Source organism: Tenrec ecaudatus, chromosome 9, assembly GCF_050624435.1.
Source record: "Tenrec ecaudatus isolate mTenEca1 chromosome 9, mTenEca1.hap1, whole genome shotgun sequence".
Lineage (NCBI taxonomy): Eukaryota > Metazoa > Chordata > Mammalia > Afrosoricida > Tenrecidae > Tenrec > Tenrec ecaudatus.
The window spans coordinates 42,334,474-42,351,569 of NC_134538.1; the positions used below are offsets into that span (position 1 = coordinate 42,334,474).

A 17,096-nucleotide genomic window follows, 5' to 3' on the forward strand; every position below is an offset into this window, starting at 1 on the left:
AAGATCAGCAGTTCAAAACCACCAGCCACTCCTCGTGAGAAAGATGAGGCTTTCTACTCCCCTAGAAAGTTATAATCACAGAAAGCCAGAGCGGCAGTTCTACTCTGTCCTGTAGGCAGGCTTGCTATGAACCAGAATCAACTCAAGGGCAGCGTGTTATGAGAGTAAGAGATGCTCCATATAAGCTGGGTCATACCTTATTTGTCCTTTTGAGTCTGCCTTATTTCACTTAACATGAGGTCTTCAAGGATCTTTCACGTGGGAACATATTCAAGACTCCCTTCCTCTTTAGGACTGTGTAGCATTCAACTGCAGGGTTAGACCACATCTTGTTTTCCCACTTGTCTGTTGATGACCTGTCTGCCCATCTCTGTGTAGTGTTAGTTTTACTTGGTGCACTTAATGGATTTGAATTAACTCAAGTACTCGAGATCTCCGATGCTGACAAAAGTGTTTCTGAGTTGATCAAACTTTAGAAGCCATCTTCTCCTGAATGGAGAAGCATCATTCAGAGAAAAAATTGCTCCCTGAACCTCTATCTTCTTCAGATCCTGGTTCAAAAAGTCTTCACGTTCTAGTTTGCATCTGCTGCCGTTATGGATTGAAGTGTATGTCAGCTTGGCTGGGCCAGGATTCTCAGTGGTGTGACAGTTAGGAAATGTTGAGACCATTCTCCCTGAAGCGATCTAATGTGACAGCCCATTTGTTTTACAGGAGTGTGTGTGTGTGTGTGTGTGTGTGTGTGTGTGTGTGAGATGCAATGCGCTGACTCATGTCTCAGCTTTAATCTCATGGCTGGGAGTTTCCTGGAGGTGTGGCCTGCATCACTTTTTCCCTTACCAGAGACGAAGGGAGCTCACTGTCACCCAGGAAGAAGAGCTGGGAGCAAGTGTGTCCTCCTTTGGACCCAGGGTCACTGTGCCGAGAACCTGCTAGATTTGGGGAAAGACAAGAGGCTTGCTGGTAGAATGAGGTGCCTCAGGCACTTTCGGCAGAGCTAAATGAGCTTTGTAACTCTCACCTGAGCTGGGCAGGGGCCAGGCAACGAGGACCGTGAGAGGAGGCCTGCATGACGAAGGGAGGTTGGCCTACATGCTTCTTGATCCTCTCCCTAAGTCGTGGCTTACTGGTTTTGCTCCCAAGTTGTAAGCTGGCACTTCACTAATAAACCCCACAGGCATGAGTATTATCATAAATATCATGAATTCTGTGAGACCACTGCACACGATTAGTGCACCCAGTAGAGAAGTAGAGAGGGCTCTGGGAGGGGCGGCCAGGTCAGAATTGGTGAACAGGCTGGAGGGCTCAGGTATGTTTGACCTCCTCCTTCTCCTGGGACTCAGCCTTTTAGAGGTATAGCGCGCACGCACACACACTCACACACACACACACACACACCTCCTTTTTACACCAATGTCTGATGCTGTACACCATGTTCTGCACCTTTGTTTTTTCGCTTAACAACATACCTTGGGGATTATTCCACATTTATAGTGACAAATATCCAAAGGTGGTCCCCAAGGAATCATGCCTCCTGTTTCTATTCACCAGTCCTTGAAGGTGGGCTGTCACTATGACTTAGTTGTAAGCTATCAACTGTGATGGGGCCCATGAAACAGCAGGACTTCTGAGCACAGGTCAGAAGAAGCCTTGCTGCTTCTCCTTTGGTCTCTTGAAACCACCCTCCCTCCATCGATGCTGTGCCATCGCCACTCATTGAGACTGTTGCCTTTCCAGCTGTTGCTGTGCTTTAGTTTAGCTGTCGTCAGTTACAGTATAGAAAGATCTTTATAAGGGTGATACACTAGAGGCAAACACTTGGGCTACGCTGTTATTTTGTTTAATGATGGCTTTGTAGGATAATTCCAGTTTAAAGTTTATAGGTGATCGCTGAGGATTTCTCCAGCCTCAATGGATGAAACACTTTCTCAGAGCCTTGAGCTGCCAGGTAAGGAACCTGGCCACCTTGTAGAGATGATCAAGTAGAAGGGTCCTGAGACTTCAGGAGGAGGAATTGCTGGGGGTGAATTTGAGACTAACCTGTTACCCATTCTCAAGGCAATGGCATGAAATGCCACCCAATGACCTTCATGAATGCCATGTGGAAACAGATGCATCAACCTTACTTGAATACGTGGCTCACAAAATCATGAAACATTTAAAAAGTATTTTGGCCTTAAGTGGAGAGCAAATGTTTTGAGAACGATGAGGGCAATGAATGTACAAATGTGCTTTACACAATCGATGTATGTATGGAATGTGATAAGAGTTGTATGAGCCCGTAATACAATGATTTTTTTAAAAAGTGTTTTAAAAAAAAAGAGGTCAGGTGCACCTTAGTCCTCTAAATGCGCATCCTTGTGCATCAAGAATCTAGAGAGGTCTTCTGCAGCAGATCGACTCAGTGCAATAGCTTTTGATCTGACTGTTGTGTCCAGGAGCATTGATTGTGGATACCAGCAAGACAAAATCCTTGACAACTTCAAGCTTTTCTCCATTTATCATGTTACTTATCGGTCCAGTTGTGAGGATTTGGGCCTTCTTTGAGTTGCCATCTACACTGAAGGCTGCAATCCTTGATCTTCATCAGTGCGTCAAGTCCTCCTTACTTTCAGCAAGCAAGGTTGTGTCATCTGCATATTGCAGATTGCTATAAACCTCCCTCCAGTCCTAATATAGCATCCTTCTTCGTATAACCGAGCTTCTCTGGTTATTTGCTCAGCACACCGATTGACCAAATATGGTGAAAGGCTACAATCATGATGCACACCTGTCCTGATTTTAAACCATACATTATGCCCTTGTTCTGGTGACACAACTACCTCTTGATCCACGTACAAGTTCTGCAGGAGCATGATGAAATGTGGAATTCCCATTCTTCTCAAGGTTATGCACAGTTTCTTATGGCCTACACTGTCGAATGCCTTTGCACAGCCGATGAAACACAAATACACACCTTTCTGGTACTCTCTGCTTTGAGCCAAGATCCAGCAGACATCTAACTTGTTCCAAGTCCTCTTCTGAATCCAGCCTGAACTTCTGGCAGCTCCCTGTCAATGTACTAGTGCGACTGTTGTTGGATGATCTTCAGCAAAGTTTTACTTGTAAGCGTTATCAATGATATTGTTCTATAGTTTGAGCATTCTGTTGGGTCATCTTTCTTTGGAATGGGCACACATATGGATCTCTTCCAGTTAGTTGACCAAGTAGATGTCTTCCAAATTTCCTGGCATAGACCAATGAGTTCTTCCAGTGCTTCTACAGCTTGCTGAAACATTTCTATTGGAATTCCATTGATTCCTGAAGCCTTGTTTGTGGCTACCTCCTGAAATGGGAGATTGACTATTTCTTTTTGGTACACTGACTGTATTCTTTCCATCTTCTTTGATGCTTCCTGCGTCATTCAATACTTTGTCCATAAAATCTTTCAGCATCGAAACTTGAAGCTTGAATTTTTTCTTGAGTTCTTTCAGTTTAAGATATGCTGAGCATGTTCTCTGAAAGGTTTCAAGGTCTTTGAACATTTGTTTCTTTTTTCTTAAAATCATTTTATTGAGGGCTCGTACAATTCTTATCACAATCCATACATCAGTTGAATCAGGCATATTTGTACATATGTTGCCTTCATTCTTTTCTAGACATTTACTTTCTATTGAGTCCTTGATATTAGCTCTTTTGTTTCCCCCTTCCTCTCCCTCATAACCCCCTGATAGATTGTGCATTGTTATTAGTTTCATCTCTCACATTGACTGCTGTCTCCCTTCCCCCATGTTTTCTGTTGTTCCTCTCCCTGGAGAGGGGTGTATAGTGATGTGTCGATCATTGTGATCGGTTCCCCCTTTCTCCCTTCCTCTCCCCCTCTTTCCCCTACCCTTCTGCTATAACTATTCCCACTCCTGTTCCTGGATTCTGTGTGTCGTGAGTTCCTATCCCTTTCTTTCTTAAAAAATTCTTTAAATTGTTTTATTAGGGACTTATACAACTCTTATCACAATCCACACATACATCAATTGTGTAAAGCATATTTGTACATTCATTGCCTCATCATTCTCAAAACATTTGCTCTCCACCTAAGCCCCTGGCATCAACTCCTCATTTTTCCCCTCCCTCCCTGCTCCCACCTCCCTCATGAACCCTTGATAATTCATAAATTATTATTTTGTCATATCTTGCTGTGTCTGACGTCTCCCTTCACCTACTTTTCTGTTGTCTGTCCCCCCGGGGAGGAGGTCACATGTAGATTCTTGGTTCCCCCTTTCCAACCTATCCTCCTTCTACCCTCCCAGTGTCGTCACTCACACCACTGGTCCTGAAGGGATCATCCACCCTGGATTCCCTGTGTTTCCAGTTCCTATCTGTACCAGTGTACATCCTCTGGTCTAGCTAGATTTGTAAGGTAGAATTGGGATCATGATAGTGAAGGAGGAAGAAGCATTTAGGAACTAGAGGAAAATTGTATGTTTCATCGTTGCTACATCGCACCCTGACTGGCTCATCTCCCTGAGACACTTCTGTAAGGGGATGTCCAGTGGCCACTTCACACTCCCCACCTCATTCACTATGATAAGATTTTTGTTCTGATGATGCCTGATACCTGATCCCTTCGACACCTCATGATCACACAGGCTGGTGTGCTTCTTCCATGAGGGCTTTGCTGCTTCTGAGCTAGATGGCCACTTGTTTACCTTCAAGCCTTTAAGACACAAGACGCTATATCTTTTGATAGCTGGGCACCATCAGCTTTCTTCGCCACATTTGCTTATGCACCCATTTGTCTTCAGTGATCATATCGTGGAGGTAACCAAACAATGATATGATTTTTTTGTTCTTTGATGCCTGATACCTCATCCCTTCAACACCATGTGATCACACAGGCTGGTGTGCTTCTTCCATGTGGGCTTTGTTGCTTCTGAGCTAGATGGCCACTTGTTTACCTTCAAGCCTTTAAGACCCCAGACGCTATATCTTTTGATAGCTGGGCACCATCAGCTTTCTTCATTTGCTTATTCACCCGCTTTGTCTTCAGTGGTTGTGTCAGGAAGGTGAGCACCATAGAATGCCAATTTAATAGAAGAAAGTATTCTTGCATTGAGGGAGTACTTGAGTGGAGGCCCAATGTCCTTCTGCTACCTTAATACTAAACCTATAAATATAGACTCATAGGTCTATTTCCCCATCCTCATATATAAATATATTTGCATATGTAAATGTCTTTATTTAGACCTCTATATATGCCCTTTGCCTCCTAGCTCTTTCCTCTATTTCCTTTGACTTTCCTCTTGTCCCACTATCATGCTGAGTCTTCATTGAACATTTCATTATAATATTTTTTTTCTCAAGCTGCTCTTTGAAATTTTCTATTCAGCTCTTTGACTTTATCCTTTCTTCTATTTGCTTTAGCTATTCTATGATTAAGAGTATATTTCAGAGTTGCTTTTGATGTCCACTTTGATCTTTCTTTCCTGTCTTTTTAATGATTCACTTTCTTCACGAATGATGGTCTTGATGTCCTCTCACCATTCATTAGGTCTTCTATTCAATGCATCAGATCTGTTCTTGAGATGGTCTGGAATGTCAGATGAGAGAGGAACTGAGGTCATATTTTGGCTCTCATAGATTTGTTTTAATTTTCTTCAACTTCTACCTGAACTTACATATGAGCAATTTGTGGTCTATTCCACAGTCAGCTCATGACCTGGTTCTAGCTGCTGAATTTTTCTCCATAGTGTCTTCCCACAGATATAGTTATTTTGATTTATGTGTATCTCCTCTGGGGAATTCCATGTTATAGTCAACTTTTGTGTTGTTGAAAAAGGTAGCTATGAACAAGTTGTTGGTTTTGCAAAAGCCTATCATGTGATCTTCAGCTTAATTTCTATTACCAAATCCATATTTTCCAACGACTGTTCTTTCCTCTTTGTATCGAACGTTTACATTCCAACCACCAATGCACCAAGATGCATTCCAATCAGTGCATCTTGATTCCCTGTTTGATCAATTTCAGTCTGAGGAAGTTGGTAGAATTCTTAAGTTTCTTCATCACTAACTTTTGTGGTTGGTGCATAAATCTGATGGTATTGATTGGATTTACCTGGAGACAGATAGAATCCTATCACAGAGAGCATTGTACTTCATGATGGATTTAACAAGATCCTTTCTGACAAAGAATGCCATACCATTCCTCTTGATTGTGTTATTCCTGTCACAGTAGATCACATGATTTTCAAATTCAAAATGGCCAATACCAGTCCATTTCAGCTCATTAATGTCTAGGGTATTGCTCTTTATGAATTTCATTTCATTTTTGACCATTTCCATTTCCCTAAATTCCTACTTCACACATCCCTGATCAGTAGAAGATTTTGGCATCTGTTGCTCCTCACCTTGAGTTGTACCCTATCAGCAAACGAAGATCCCATAGGCTCCACCCCCACAGACTTTACCAGATTCACATCACCATGGTCTACACCCCAAGAAATCAGCTCTTCTTCAATCACATTTTGCTTGTCCTCAAGACCTGAGGGGCCCATAGTCTGGCACTATCTCTGATAGTATGCTGCTTCCTTTGTTCAAGCCAGCAGTTCTTAACCTGTGAGTCACGACCCCTTTGGGGGGGTCGAACGTCTCTTTCACAGGGATCGCCTGACACCAACAGAAAACACATATTTCTGATGGTCTTAGGAACTGAGACACCGCTCCTCTATCCCTCTCCAGCTGGGTCTGCCCCCATGCAGATCCACCCACATACGAGTACCAGGCATGAAGACTTACCCATGCTACACCGTGCTTCAAGACAAAATTTCATTTATTTGTCATTAGAAATAAATATTTCACAATATATAATAACATATTGTTTTGTGATTAACCACTATTCTTTAATTATGTTCAATTTGTAGCAATGAAAATACATCCTGAATATCAGATATTTACATTATGATTCATAATAGTAGCAAAATGACAGTATGAAGTAGCAACAAAACAATTTTATGGTTGGGGGTCACCACAATATGAGGAACTGTATTAAAGGGTCCTGGCATTGGGAAGTTTGAGAATCACTGGTTTAAGCTTTCAGTATCTGACAATGCTTGAATGTTATGCATAGAATTTCAGCGGCTTCTTCCACCGAAGTGGAGACTTCTTCCTTGTCTGTTCTTAGTCTGGAAACTTCAGAAACCTGTTCACGTTGGGTGACCCTCCTGGCATTTGAAATACCAATGACGTAGCTTTTAGAATCACAGCAAACATCAACAAACTGACAGACAAGTGTTGGCAATTTTGTGGCAGTTTCCACGGGAGGCCAGCGGCTCTTTGGCACGTTCCTTGGGCTCTGCTGGCAGACAGCAAGCAGCATGGCCCCTAACCGCCAGTCTTCAAGCCTGCCGCAAATGAAGAAGCCTAAGGTGCAGGAGACCCCGCCCCCCCCCCAAGGAAGAAAAAGAACAGCTGGAAGCAATTGAACATATTGATGAGGTACAAAATGAAATAGACAGACTTAATGAACAAGCCAGTGAGGAGATTTTGAAAGCAGAACAGAAATATAACAAACTCTGCCAACCATTCTTTCAGAAGAGGTCAGAATTGATCGCCAAAATCCCAAATTTTGGGGTAACAACATTTGTCAACCATGCGCATGTGTCTGCATTGCTTGAGGATGAAGAGGCTCTGCATTATTTGACCAGAGCTGAAGTGACAGAATTTGAAGATATTAAATCAGGTTACAAAATAGATTTTTATTTTGATGAAAATCCTTACTTTGAAAATAAAGTTCTCTCCAAAGAATTTCATCTGAATGATAGTGGTGATCCATCTTCAAAATCAACTGAAATCAAATGGAAATCTGGAAAGGACTTGACGAAACATTCCAGTCAAACACAGAACAAAGCTAGCAGGAAGGGGCAGCATGACGGACCTGAGAGTGTCTTTACCTGGTTTACCGACCAGTCTGATGCCGGCGCCGATGAATTAGGAGAGGTCATCAAAGATGATATCTGGCCAAATCCATTACAGCACTATTTGGTTCCTGATATGGATGATGAGGAAAGTGAAGGTGAAGAAGATGAAGAAGAAGAAGAAGAAGAAGGGTTTAGAAGATATTGATGAAGAAGGGGATGAAGACGAAGGGGAAGAAGATGAAGATGATGACAAGGGAGAGGAAGGAGAGGAGGATGGAGGAGAGGATGACTAACAGAACACTAATGGATTCCAACCTTTTTAATTTTCTTCAATCCCTGGGAGCAAGTTGCAGTCTTTTTTTGTTTTTGTTTTCTTCCTCTTGTGCTCAATCACCCTGTTCTTGAGGTCTCTTTTCTCTACACCATGGTTCTCAACTTATTTGGGGGTGGAGGGAATAATGCCTTGTGCAGAATACAGTGGAAAAGAACCTCTACCCCCTTGTGTTCAAATTAATTTTTGTCCCTTCCTGTCTCAACAAAAACTATGGAATCAACACACCACCGTGCTCTGTGGGAAAACAAAACCCTCTGCTCCCTTGGCCCTGCTGGCAGCTGGAGGGTGCTCGGCCCCTGTAGCTTCTTTCCTCCTTCCTCTGTACATTGGGCTCAGAGATTACACTGTGTCTCTATGTGAATATGGACAGTTAGCATTTACCAACATATATCTGTCTACTTCTCTTGTTTAAAAAAAAAGGAAAAACAACTTTAAAAAAGGGGGTTATAGAAGGTCAGCAAAGGGTGGGTTTGAGATGTTTGGGTGGGTTAAGTGGCATTTTGAAAACATGGGCTTCTCCTTTGGCATGCTTAATTGTGATGTTTAACGGACAGCCTTGCAGTTTAAGATGACACTTTTAAAATAAAATGCTCTCCTAATGATGACTTGAGCCCTGCCACTCGATGGGAGAATCAGTAGACCCTGTAGGATCTTCTTTGGAATTGACATTCTCTATTGTAATTTTGTTCCTGTTTATTTAAAATTTTTCTTTTGTTTCACTGGAAAGGAAAGATGCTGTCTTTAACGTTAAAAGTGTACAAGTTGCTTTGTTACAATAAAACTAAATGTGTACACAAAATTTTTTTTGTAAAAGTGGGAAATTAAGCAATACTTTGGGAATCTACTTGAAATTAAAAAAAATTCACTGGTCAATGTTATTTTTTTAATATTTATTTTCTGTTACCATTAATTCCTTTAAAATGAGATGATTTTGCAATTTCAACAAAATGCAAAATTTTGAAGTGTTTTAACTGTCTTTTATAGTATTTTTATATTTTTTCGAATGTGTATGTAATATGTATAAATATTTATAATATGCATAGGTTTAAATTATTTTATTTTTTAAATTATTTTTTGTTTGTTTGTTTAAAGGTTTCGGTCGCCTTTATTGTTACGAGGTAGGGCCCTGAGTGGGGCCTTGCAAGCTGATGCATGTGGTCCTCCAGGGATCACGGGGTGGTCACGGTTGCAGACATGATCGCCACAACGGAAGGACACGGTCCAGGAATGCAGGAAACATGATCAGACAGGTTGGGGTCAGGGCCGGCCCCTCACTCCTGCTTCTTGAAGTTCTACAGGTGCGACAGGACACAGCTGGACCGCAGGAAGAAACACAGGAAGAAGGAAGGTGAGCGCAAGGACGCATTCCATGGTCTGGAGATGCTCCGCGCGGAGTGGACCTGGGCGCGCAGCACCCGGGGCCACCAGGCCGAGCCCGCCAGCTATCAACCCGGCTCAAGGTCCGGGAGTTTTAAATTGTATAATTGTGTTTTAATTATGTTTATAATAAATTGACTCCTCTAAAACAAATTCCATTGGAAATCTTCTAGGTTCATAGAAAAGTTCCACTTAAACCCTCTAGGTAGTAGAGCTTTTAAAAGTGTACTTTTTCTTTAATTATTTTTGACAGTAATATTAACTCTTTTTCAACATTCATTTTATGAACTTATTTTTTATAATCTTACACTTTGGACAAAAACAAACTGAAATGTAAAATATTACTAGTTTTAATAGGATATATGGAATTCAAGAAAAGGTAAGTGATGTTATATAGGTAAATTAAATGTATTCATTAATTAAAAAGAAAACAAAAACGGGTCTCTATTTAGCTGTAAAGCCTAAAGTCAAAAGAAGAGTTTTGCCTCTTCCTCAAATGTGTTTTTCCCTTATGTCCCCAGCTTTATTACTCATGGAAAACATCTCCCAATCGGTATCTTCCCTCATGTGTCTCTAAGGATAGATCGACTCCCTTTCTTTAGAAAAGATCCGGTATTCTGCTGCAACGGTGTTGACCCCCGAGGCGCCTCAAACTAACACACACTGGTTCCTCCGAGAGCCCAATGTGGGGTCATTGATAGCTGCCATGGGCTGGCCTTGGCCCTTGACACCGCCATACACAACAGGGCTGAAGGCAGCAGCGCCTGCTCTGTTCCCATCATGGGTTTTGGAGTGGACCACACACAGGGTTTTTATCGGCTGCTCGTTAGAGGTGGATCACGAGACCTTTCTTCCTAATCAGACTGGGTAAACTCCATTTAAACCTGTTCAGTATGATAGCTTCGCTAACAGATGGGAAACGGATGCACTTAAGGTATTTTGACCGGAAATCAAACTTACGTTTCCTGCACGGAAGATGAGAATTCTACCACCGCCCTCACTGTTACCCCGAAACCAACCAAGCAAACAAACCTACTGGGAACGAGTTGATTCCAATCATACAGGAACCCTGCAGAGTAGTGGTTCTCAGCCTTCCTACTGCCGCGACCCTGTCATACAGTTCCTCAGGGTGTGCTGACCCCCAACCATAACATTATGTTCGTTGCTACTTCATCACTGTCATTTTGCTACTATTATGACTAGGCAGGGTGTATTTTCATTGTTACAAATTGAACATATTTAAACATAATTAAAGCATAGTGATTAATCACAAAATGAAATTCCATATTGTGAAATGTTTTATGTGTTTTCCCATAGCGACCCTGTGAAAGCATTATTCAACCCCCCCAAAGGGGTCACGACCCACAGGTTGAGAACCACTGCTGTAGAGGGTTCTCCATCTTTATGGAGATTCCATTTTTACTGGAACAGATGGTCTCTTCTTTCTCCTGAGGATTGATCGTTGGGTTTGAATAACTGACCGTGTAGTTAGTAATCTAACACCCAACACTGGTACTAAAGCTCCTTCAATATGTTGCTAGCTGTGGTGGAGTGAGATTTCTCAATATGCTTCTTCTACTCAAGCCTTGTGGCTCCCCCCGGGTTGATGGGGTGGGACTCTGTGCGTAGGGGGTGTGTGGCACTGGCGGAGAGGACTGGTCAGTGTTTACTGCCATCCCCCTGGCTGTAAGGAGGAGCCTTCTTTGAAGCAGCAACAGAGAGACAAAGCCTGAAGACCTTGGAAGAGCGCCCTCAAGATCCCTGTCTGAAGAGGTGGAGGCTGCTGAGACCAGATGCATCCAGACTGTGGTACAGAGACTCCCAGGAGCAACGCGGAGCTCCTTACCAGTTCCAAGCTACGGAACTGTGGGACCGAGTGACAAGTGGGCTGACTTCCTGGAAAAGAAGGCAAAGGCCAAGAGACCATGTGACCGAGACACTGAGAATGGAGAGAGACTTGGCTGTTGGCTGAGAAGACCAGTGACTATATCCTTACTGTTTGCCAATCCTGATTTGTAGTAACCCCTTATTGGTGAGTATTGCCTGTGAGCTCCGTGTAGGAACTACTGAACCCAGCAGAGATGTAGGGAAGATTCACTGGAGTAGGGAATGCAGGATGCACCAGAGAGGCTTGGCTGACCCCTTCCTTGCGGCAATCGGATATGCCTGCCTCCATACCTGTACCACCCTAGCTGCCAATAAAATAATACGTTCTCGGTTGAGCTTACAATATCTCCATATAAGGTTAATTCTGTTTTCAAATTAAAGTTTAAAAATCTCTAAGTAAGAGCTTTAATTTAATTTCTTGGGCTATAGCATTACTTTGGTTTTTGTTTTTTTTTTATCTTTTCCACTTTCTTGAATTAGGCATTAAAAATTTTGGTCACAAACCACATTCTTTTGCAACGTTTAATGTACTATGTTTTATGCGTGTGATTAAGTAGCCTTGGTAGCGTCGTGGTTAAGAGCTAAGCTGCTAGTCAAAAGGTCAACAGTTCGAACCTCCCTGTGGGGAAAAGATGCGGCAGTCTGCTTCTGTAATGCTTACAGCCTTGGACACCCTATAGATAGGGCAGCTCTGCTCTGTCCCGGAGGGTCTCTAGGAGTCCTTCCTAATCACTGGTAACAAGTTTGGATGTCGGTTGTGTGTGGTTGTTCCGTGCATCAAGCCAGCTGCAACTCATAGCAATCCTGTGCACCACCGAAGGAAATACTGCCTGATCCTGTGCCACCTTCAAAAGTGTTGTCATATTTGAGCCCATTGCTGCAGCCACCAAGTCATTCTGTCTTGCTGAGAGGCTTCCTCTTTTTAACTATCCTTCTACTCTACCAAGCATGATGACCTTTTCCCAGTGACTAGTCTCTCCTGATATCGTGGCCAGAGTACATGAGGCAAAGCCTTGCCACGCTTGCTTCTGAGGAGCATTCTGGCTGTACTTCTTCCAAGGCAGCGTTGTTGATTCTTTTGGCAGTCCATGGTACTTCCAATATTCTTCACCAACACGGATCCTTCTGTAGCCTTCCCTACTCAATGTCCAACTTTCACATGCATATGAGACCATTAAAAATAGCAAGGCTTGGGCCGGTGCACCTTGGTCCTCAAAGTCACCTCTCTGCTCTTCAATACGCTAAAGAGGTCTTGTACCCACTGCAATGGGTCATTTGAATTTTTCGCCATGATTGTCTACTTACAGTCAAGACTGTAGATCAGTGTTTCCCAAAGTGGGCCAGACCGCCCCCTGGGGGGGGGGGGACAATCAGGGGGACAGCAAAAACAGATACCTACACTTTACTCTCGATTGTGGGCTACAGTCTAAAAGTTTTTAATTGCCAGGGATGCTGAGTAATTTTCTCTTTTTTTCCTGGAAAGAGAAAGGGGGAGAAAATGAAATGTTTGGGAAGCTAAGATATAGATTAAGATTAAAAATAAGTAAAACAAAAATAGCCCTATGGTTCAGAAGGAAGAAAAAGCTACATATAAGGTTCACTCTTTCGTTTTTAAAATAATCATTTTATTGGGGGCTCTTACAGCTCTTAAAACCATTCATCCATTGTGTCAAGCACATTTGTACATTTGTTGTCATTCTTCTCAAAACATTTTCCTTCTACTTGAGTCCTTGGTATCGGCTCCTCATTTCCCCCCCTCCCTCCCCACCCTCCCTCCCTCATGAACCCTTGATAAATTATAAATTATTTTTTTCATATCTTACATCATCTGCTGTCTCCCTTCACTCATATTTCTGTTGTTCATCCCCCTGGTAGGGGGTAGGGGATTAATATGTCGATCATTGTGATCACTTCCTCCTTTCTCCCACCACCTTCCCCCTACCCTCATGGCATTGCTACTCCCATTACTGTCCCTGAGGGGTTTATCTGTCCTGGATTCCATGTGTCAAGAGCTCTTATCTATACCAGTGTACATGCTCTGATCTAGCCAGATTTGTAAGGTAGAAGTGGGGTCATGATAGTGGGGGGAGGGGGTGGGGAGAAAGCATTAAAGAATTAGAAGAATGTTGTGTGTTTCGTCAATGCTATACTGCACCCTAGCTGGCTCGTTCCTTCCTTGTGACCTTTCTGTGAGGGGATATCCAGTTTTCTACAGATAGGCGTTGGGTCTCTCCTCTGCCCCCAACCCCCATCCCATTCGCAATGATATGATTATTTGTTCTGGGTCTTCTGATACCTGATCCCATTGACACCTCCTGATCACACAGGCTGGTGTGCTTCTTCCATGTGGGCTTTGTTGCTTTCCACCAAGATGGCCACTTGTTTATCTTCAAGCCTTTAAGACCCCAGATGCTATATTTTTTAATAGCCGGGTACCATCAGCTTTCTTCACCACATTTGCTTATGGGTCCATTTTGTCTTCAGCAATTGTGTTAGGAAGGGGAGCATCACAGAATGCCAGGTTATTAGAACAAATCATTCTTGTTTTGAGCAAGGACTTGAGTAGAGGCCCAATGTTTGTCTGCTACTTTAATGCTTAACATATAAATAGATGTACATAAGCTTATATCCCTATATTAATATATATTTACATATGTATGTGCCTATATTTATACCTCTATAAATGTCCTTTGTCTCCTAGTTCTTTCCTCTATTTCCTTTTAATTTCCTCTTGTCCCACCATCATGTTCGACCTTCCTTCAGCTTTCAGTAATTCCTCTCAGCTAGTGCATAAAGTTCACTCTTATAAACAGTAAAGGAAAATAGAGTTTCTCTGTCTAACAATAGCTCCAAAGAGTATTATGACCCTTGTCAGGTAATCAGCCCTGACCAGAGAATGACTCATCAAAACACCGAGGCCTGGATATGAGGACTCTTGCTTCCTACCCATCTCCTAAACGAAGATTCTCTTATCTTCAGTAACTAACCCTGTCTGTCAAGTCAGGACAAGTAACTGGAAGCTTCTAGCCAGTATCAATGGGAAGCTATTAAAACACTATCATCTTTGATTTGAAAGCAAACTTAAACAATTGCATCAGACCCTACAGTGTTTATGTGTCCACAGCAGAATCCGGAATTATAGCAAGTAAACCCAGCTCCAGGGGAGGCAGTCACCATCTGGCAACCGAGGACAACAATAATATTAAATCTCATTATGTAGTCACTGTTCGTATCCTCAGTGAAGCTATTGTATTTTATTTTAGGAGAAAACAAATAGGTGATTATACTTGTAATCCTGATTTTAAGTTAAGGCTCATCATTTTATAAAAGAAAAGGGGTAACCAATTTGGACGCTGGAAACACGAGGCTTTCGAAGGTTCCCGCGCTCCAAGGCAGCATGCTGTGTGTGCAGGCGGGGACGGCGGGCCCACCTCTACTGGCAAAATGGTCACTTGGGACATTCGGACCTTGGGGATGCAAAATAAGACTGTACACATTGAGAATAAAGGGGACATATTTAGCACAGATGTCTAGTTCAGCTGGTCAGATGGCTTGTCTATTGGCAAAGGGTTACAGTCAGGGAACATGCCTCAGATATGCTCTAAAGATATTTATTGACTGTAACACAGGCATTGATCTATGTCATCAAGTCTTGCCTGTGTTTGAAGAGCTCTAACCCATTCATTGCTCCATGGGAGAAACGTGTGGTAGTCTACGTCAATAGAGATTACAGCCTCACAAAAGAATCATATTATTGTGAATGAGGGGTGGTGAGGCCTGGAGACAAAGCCCATCTGTAGGCAACTGGACACCCCCTCACTGAAGGGTCGTGAGGAGGAGATGAGCCAGTCAGGGTGCAGTATAGCAACAATGAAACATACAACTTTCCTCTAGTTCTTTAATGCCCCCCCCCACTATCATGACCCCAATTCTAGCTTACAAATCCAGCTAGACAAGAGGATGTACACTGTTACAGATAGGAGCTGGAAACACAGAGAATCCAGGACAGATAAACCCCTCAGGGATAATAATGAGAGTAGCGATACCAGGAGCCTAAGGGGAAGTTGGGGGAGAAAGGGGGTACCGATCACAAAGATCTATATATAACCCCTTCCTTTGGGGACAGGCAACAGAAAAGTGGGTGAAGGGAGACATCAGACAGTGTAAGACATGAAAAATTATAATAATTTATAAATTATCAAGAGTGAGGGAGGGACTGTGTGGGAGGGAGGAGAAAAAATGAGTAGCTGATACCAAGGGCTCAAGTAGAAAGAAAATGTTTAGAGAATGATGATGGCAACAAATGTACAAATGTGCCTGACACAATGTATGGATGTATGGATTGTGATAAGAGTTGTACAAGCCCCCAATAAAATGATTTTTAAAATTGTAGAAGGCGATGGAGGACAGTGGAAACCCAAAATCCATCTGCAGAGCATCTAATTAGATTAAGCCTGTGGCAGATCCCTTCTTGCCACAGTCAAGGTCCTCGAACACCTTTACTATCCGAGGTTATTGTGAACTTGACTGTGTGGATCAAACACGGCATCACCTATCACCTGTTCAGTTGACCTCCCCATTGACCCAACTTGAATTCAATCTGGGCCCACGTATTTCTTGCTAGTGTCACGACCAAAATGTCTTCACTGGTTTTTAACATATTGATGGTGGTCTTTTCTTTCTTACTCTTTACTTGTATTTTTAACTTTATTTGTTATTATTATCTTATTTTGTTTTTTATTGTTTCTGTTGGGTTTCCCAGTTTGTGGCGCACAGAAGGAGTAGATGCATGGAGACAATACCTGATACACTGGTTTATCCGGGAAGTGGGGCATCGGTGAGAGGCAGGGAAGGGGAGAGGATTTGAGGAGCAAACAATGGATGCAGTGGCTGGGAGGGAGCACTAGAACTGATTGGCTACATAGCTCATTTGAAAAGTGATTGAACCATGGAAGTGTATAATATGTGAATACTATACCAAGAAAACCACTTAAAAAAAACTTGACCAATTATTACCATGGATGAAGGGAAAGAATGACTGCCAATGGTGGTAGAACAGTTTGGAAAAGGGTCCCAAGAATGGCTGAACAACATGAAAAGTACAGTCGCCGGCACTGCATACACAAGCGAAAGTTGTGGAATTGGAGAATGCTTTGTTATATATATTTTTGCCACAATTAGAAAAAAAATTACATGAATAACAATCTGTACAAAAGAAAATGTGCTAGAATGTAAGTGGTGACAATTGTACAACTCTTCTGGATAAAGATTGAATTATTTAATTGTATGACATGTGGCTAACGTGCTAATAAAACAGTTGGGAAAAAAAAAAGATTGCAGCCTCAGGTAACAGAATTCTACTCTGTCTTACAGCGTGACTGTTAGTTTGAATCTACAAGGATGGAAATTGGTTTTGTGATTTTGCTTAAGTTTTGAGCACACTAATGGTTTTTAATGTACTGATAGTATGAACGACACCGACTCCTCATTTCTTGGCTACCTTGTTATCTGACATTTCACATTTAGGACAACCATGAAACATCTGCTACTGGACTATCTTGCATGTGAGCGTGTCTGGCAATAACAAGTACCAAGGTTGTGACGGT

The 17,096-nt window shown here is 42.4% G+C and overlaps 1 pseudogene; it reads left to right on the forward strand.

Moving 5' to 3' along the window:
* The first annotated feature begins 1,527 nt into the window (after positions 1 to 1,527).
* Positions 1,528 to 8,185, forward strand: LOC142457264 (protein SET-like; annotated as a pseudogene).
* Positions 8,186 to 17,096: the final 8,911 nt, after the last annotated feature.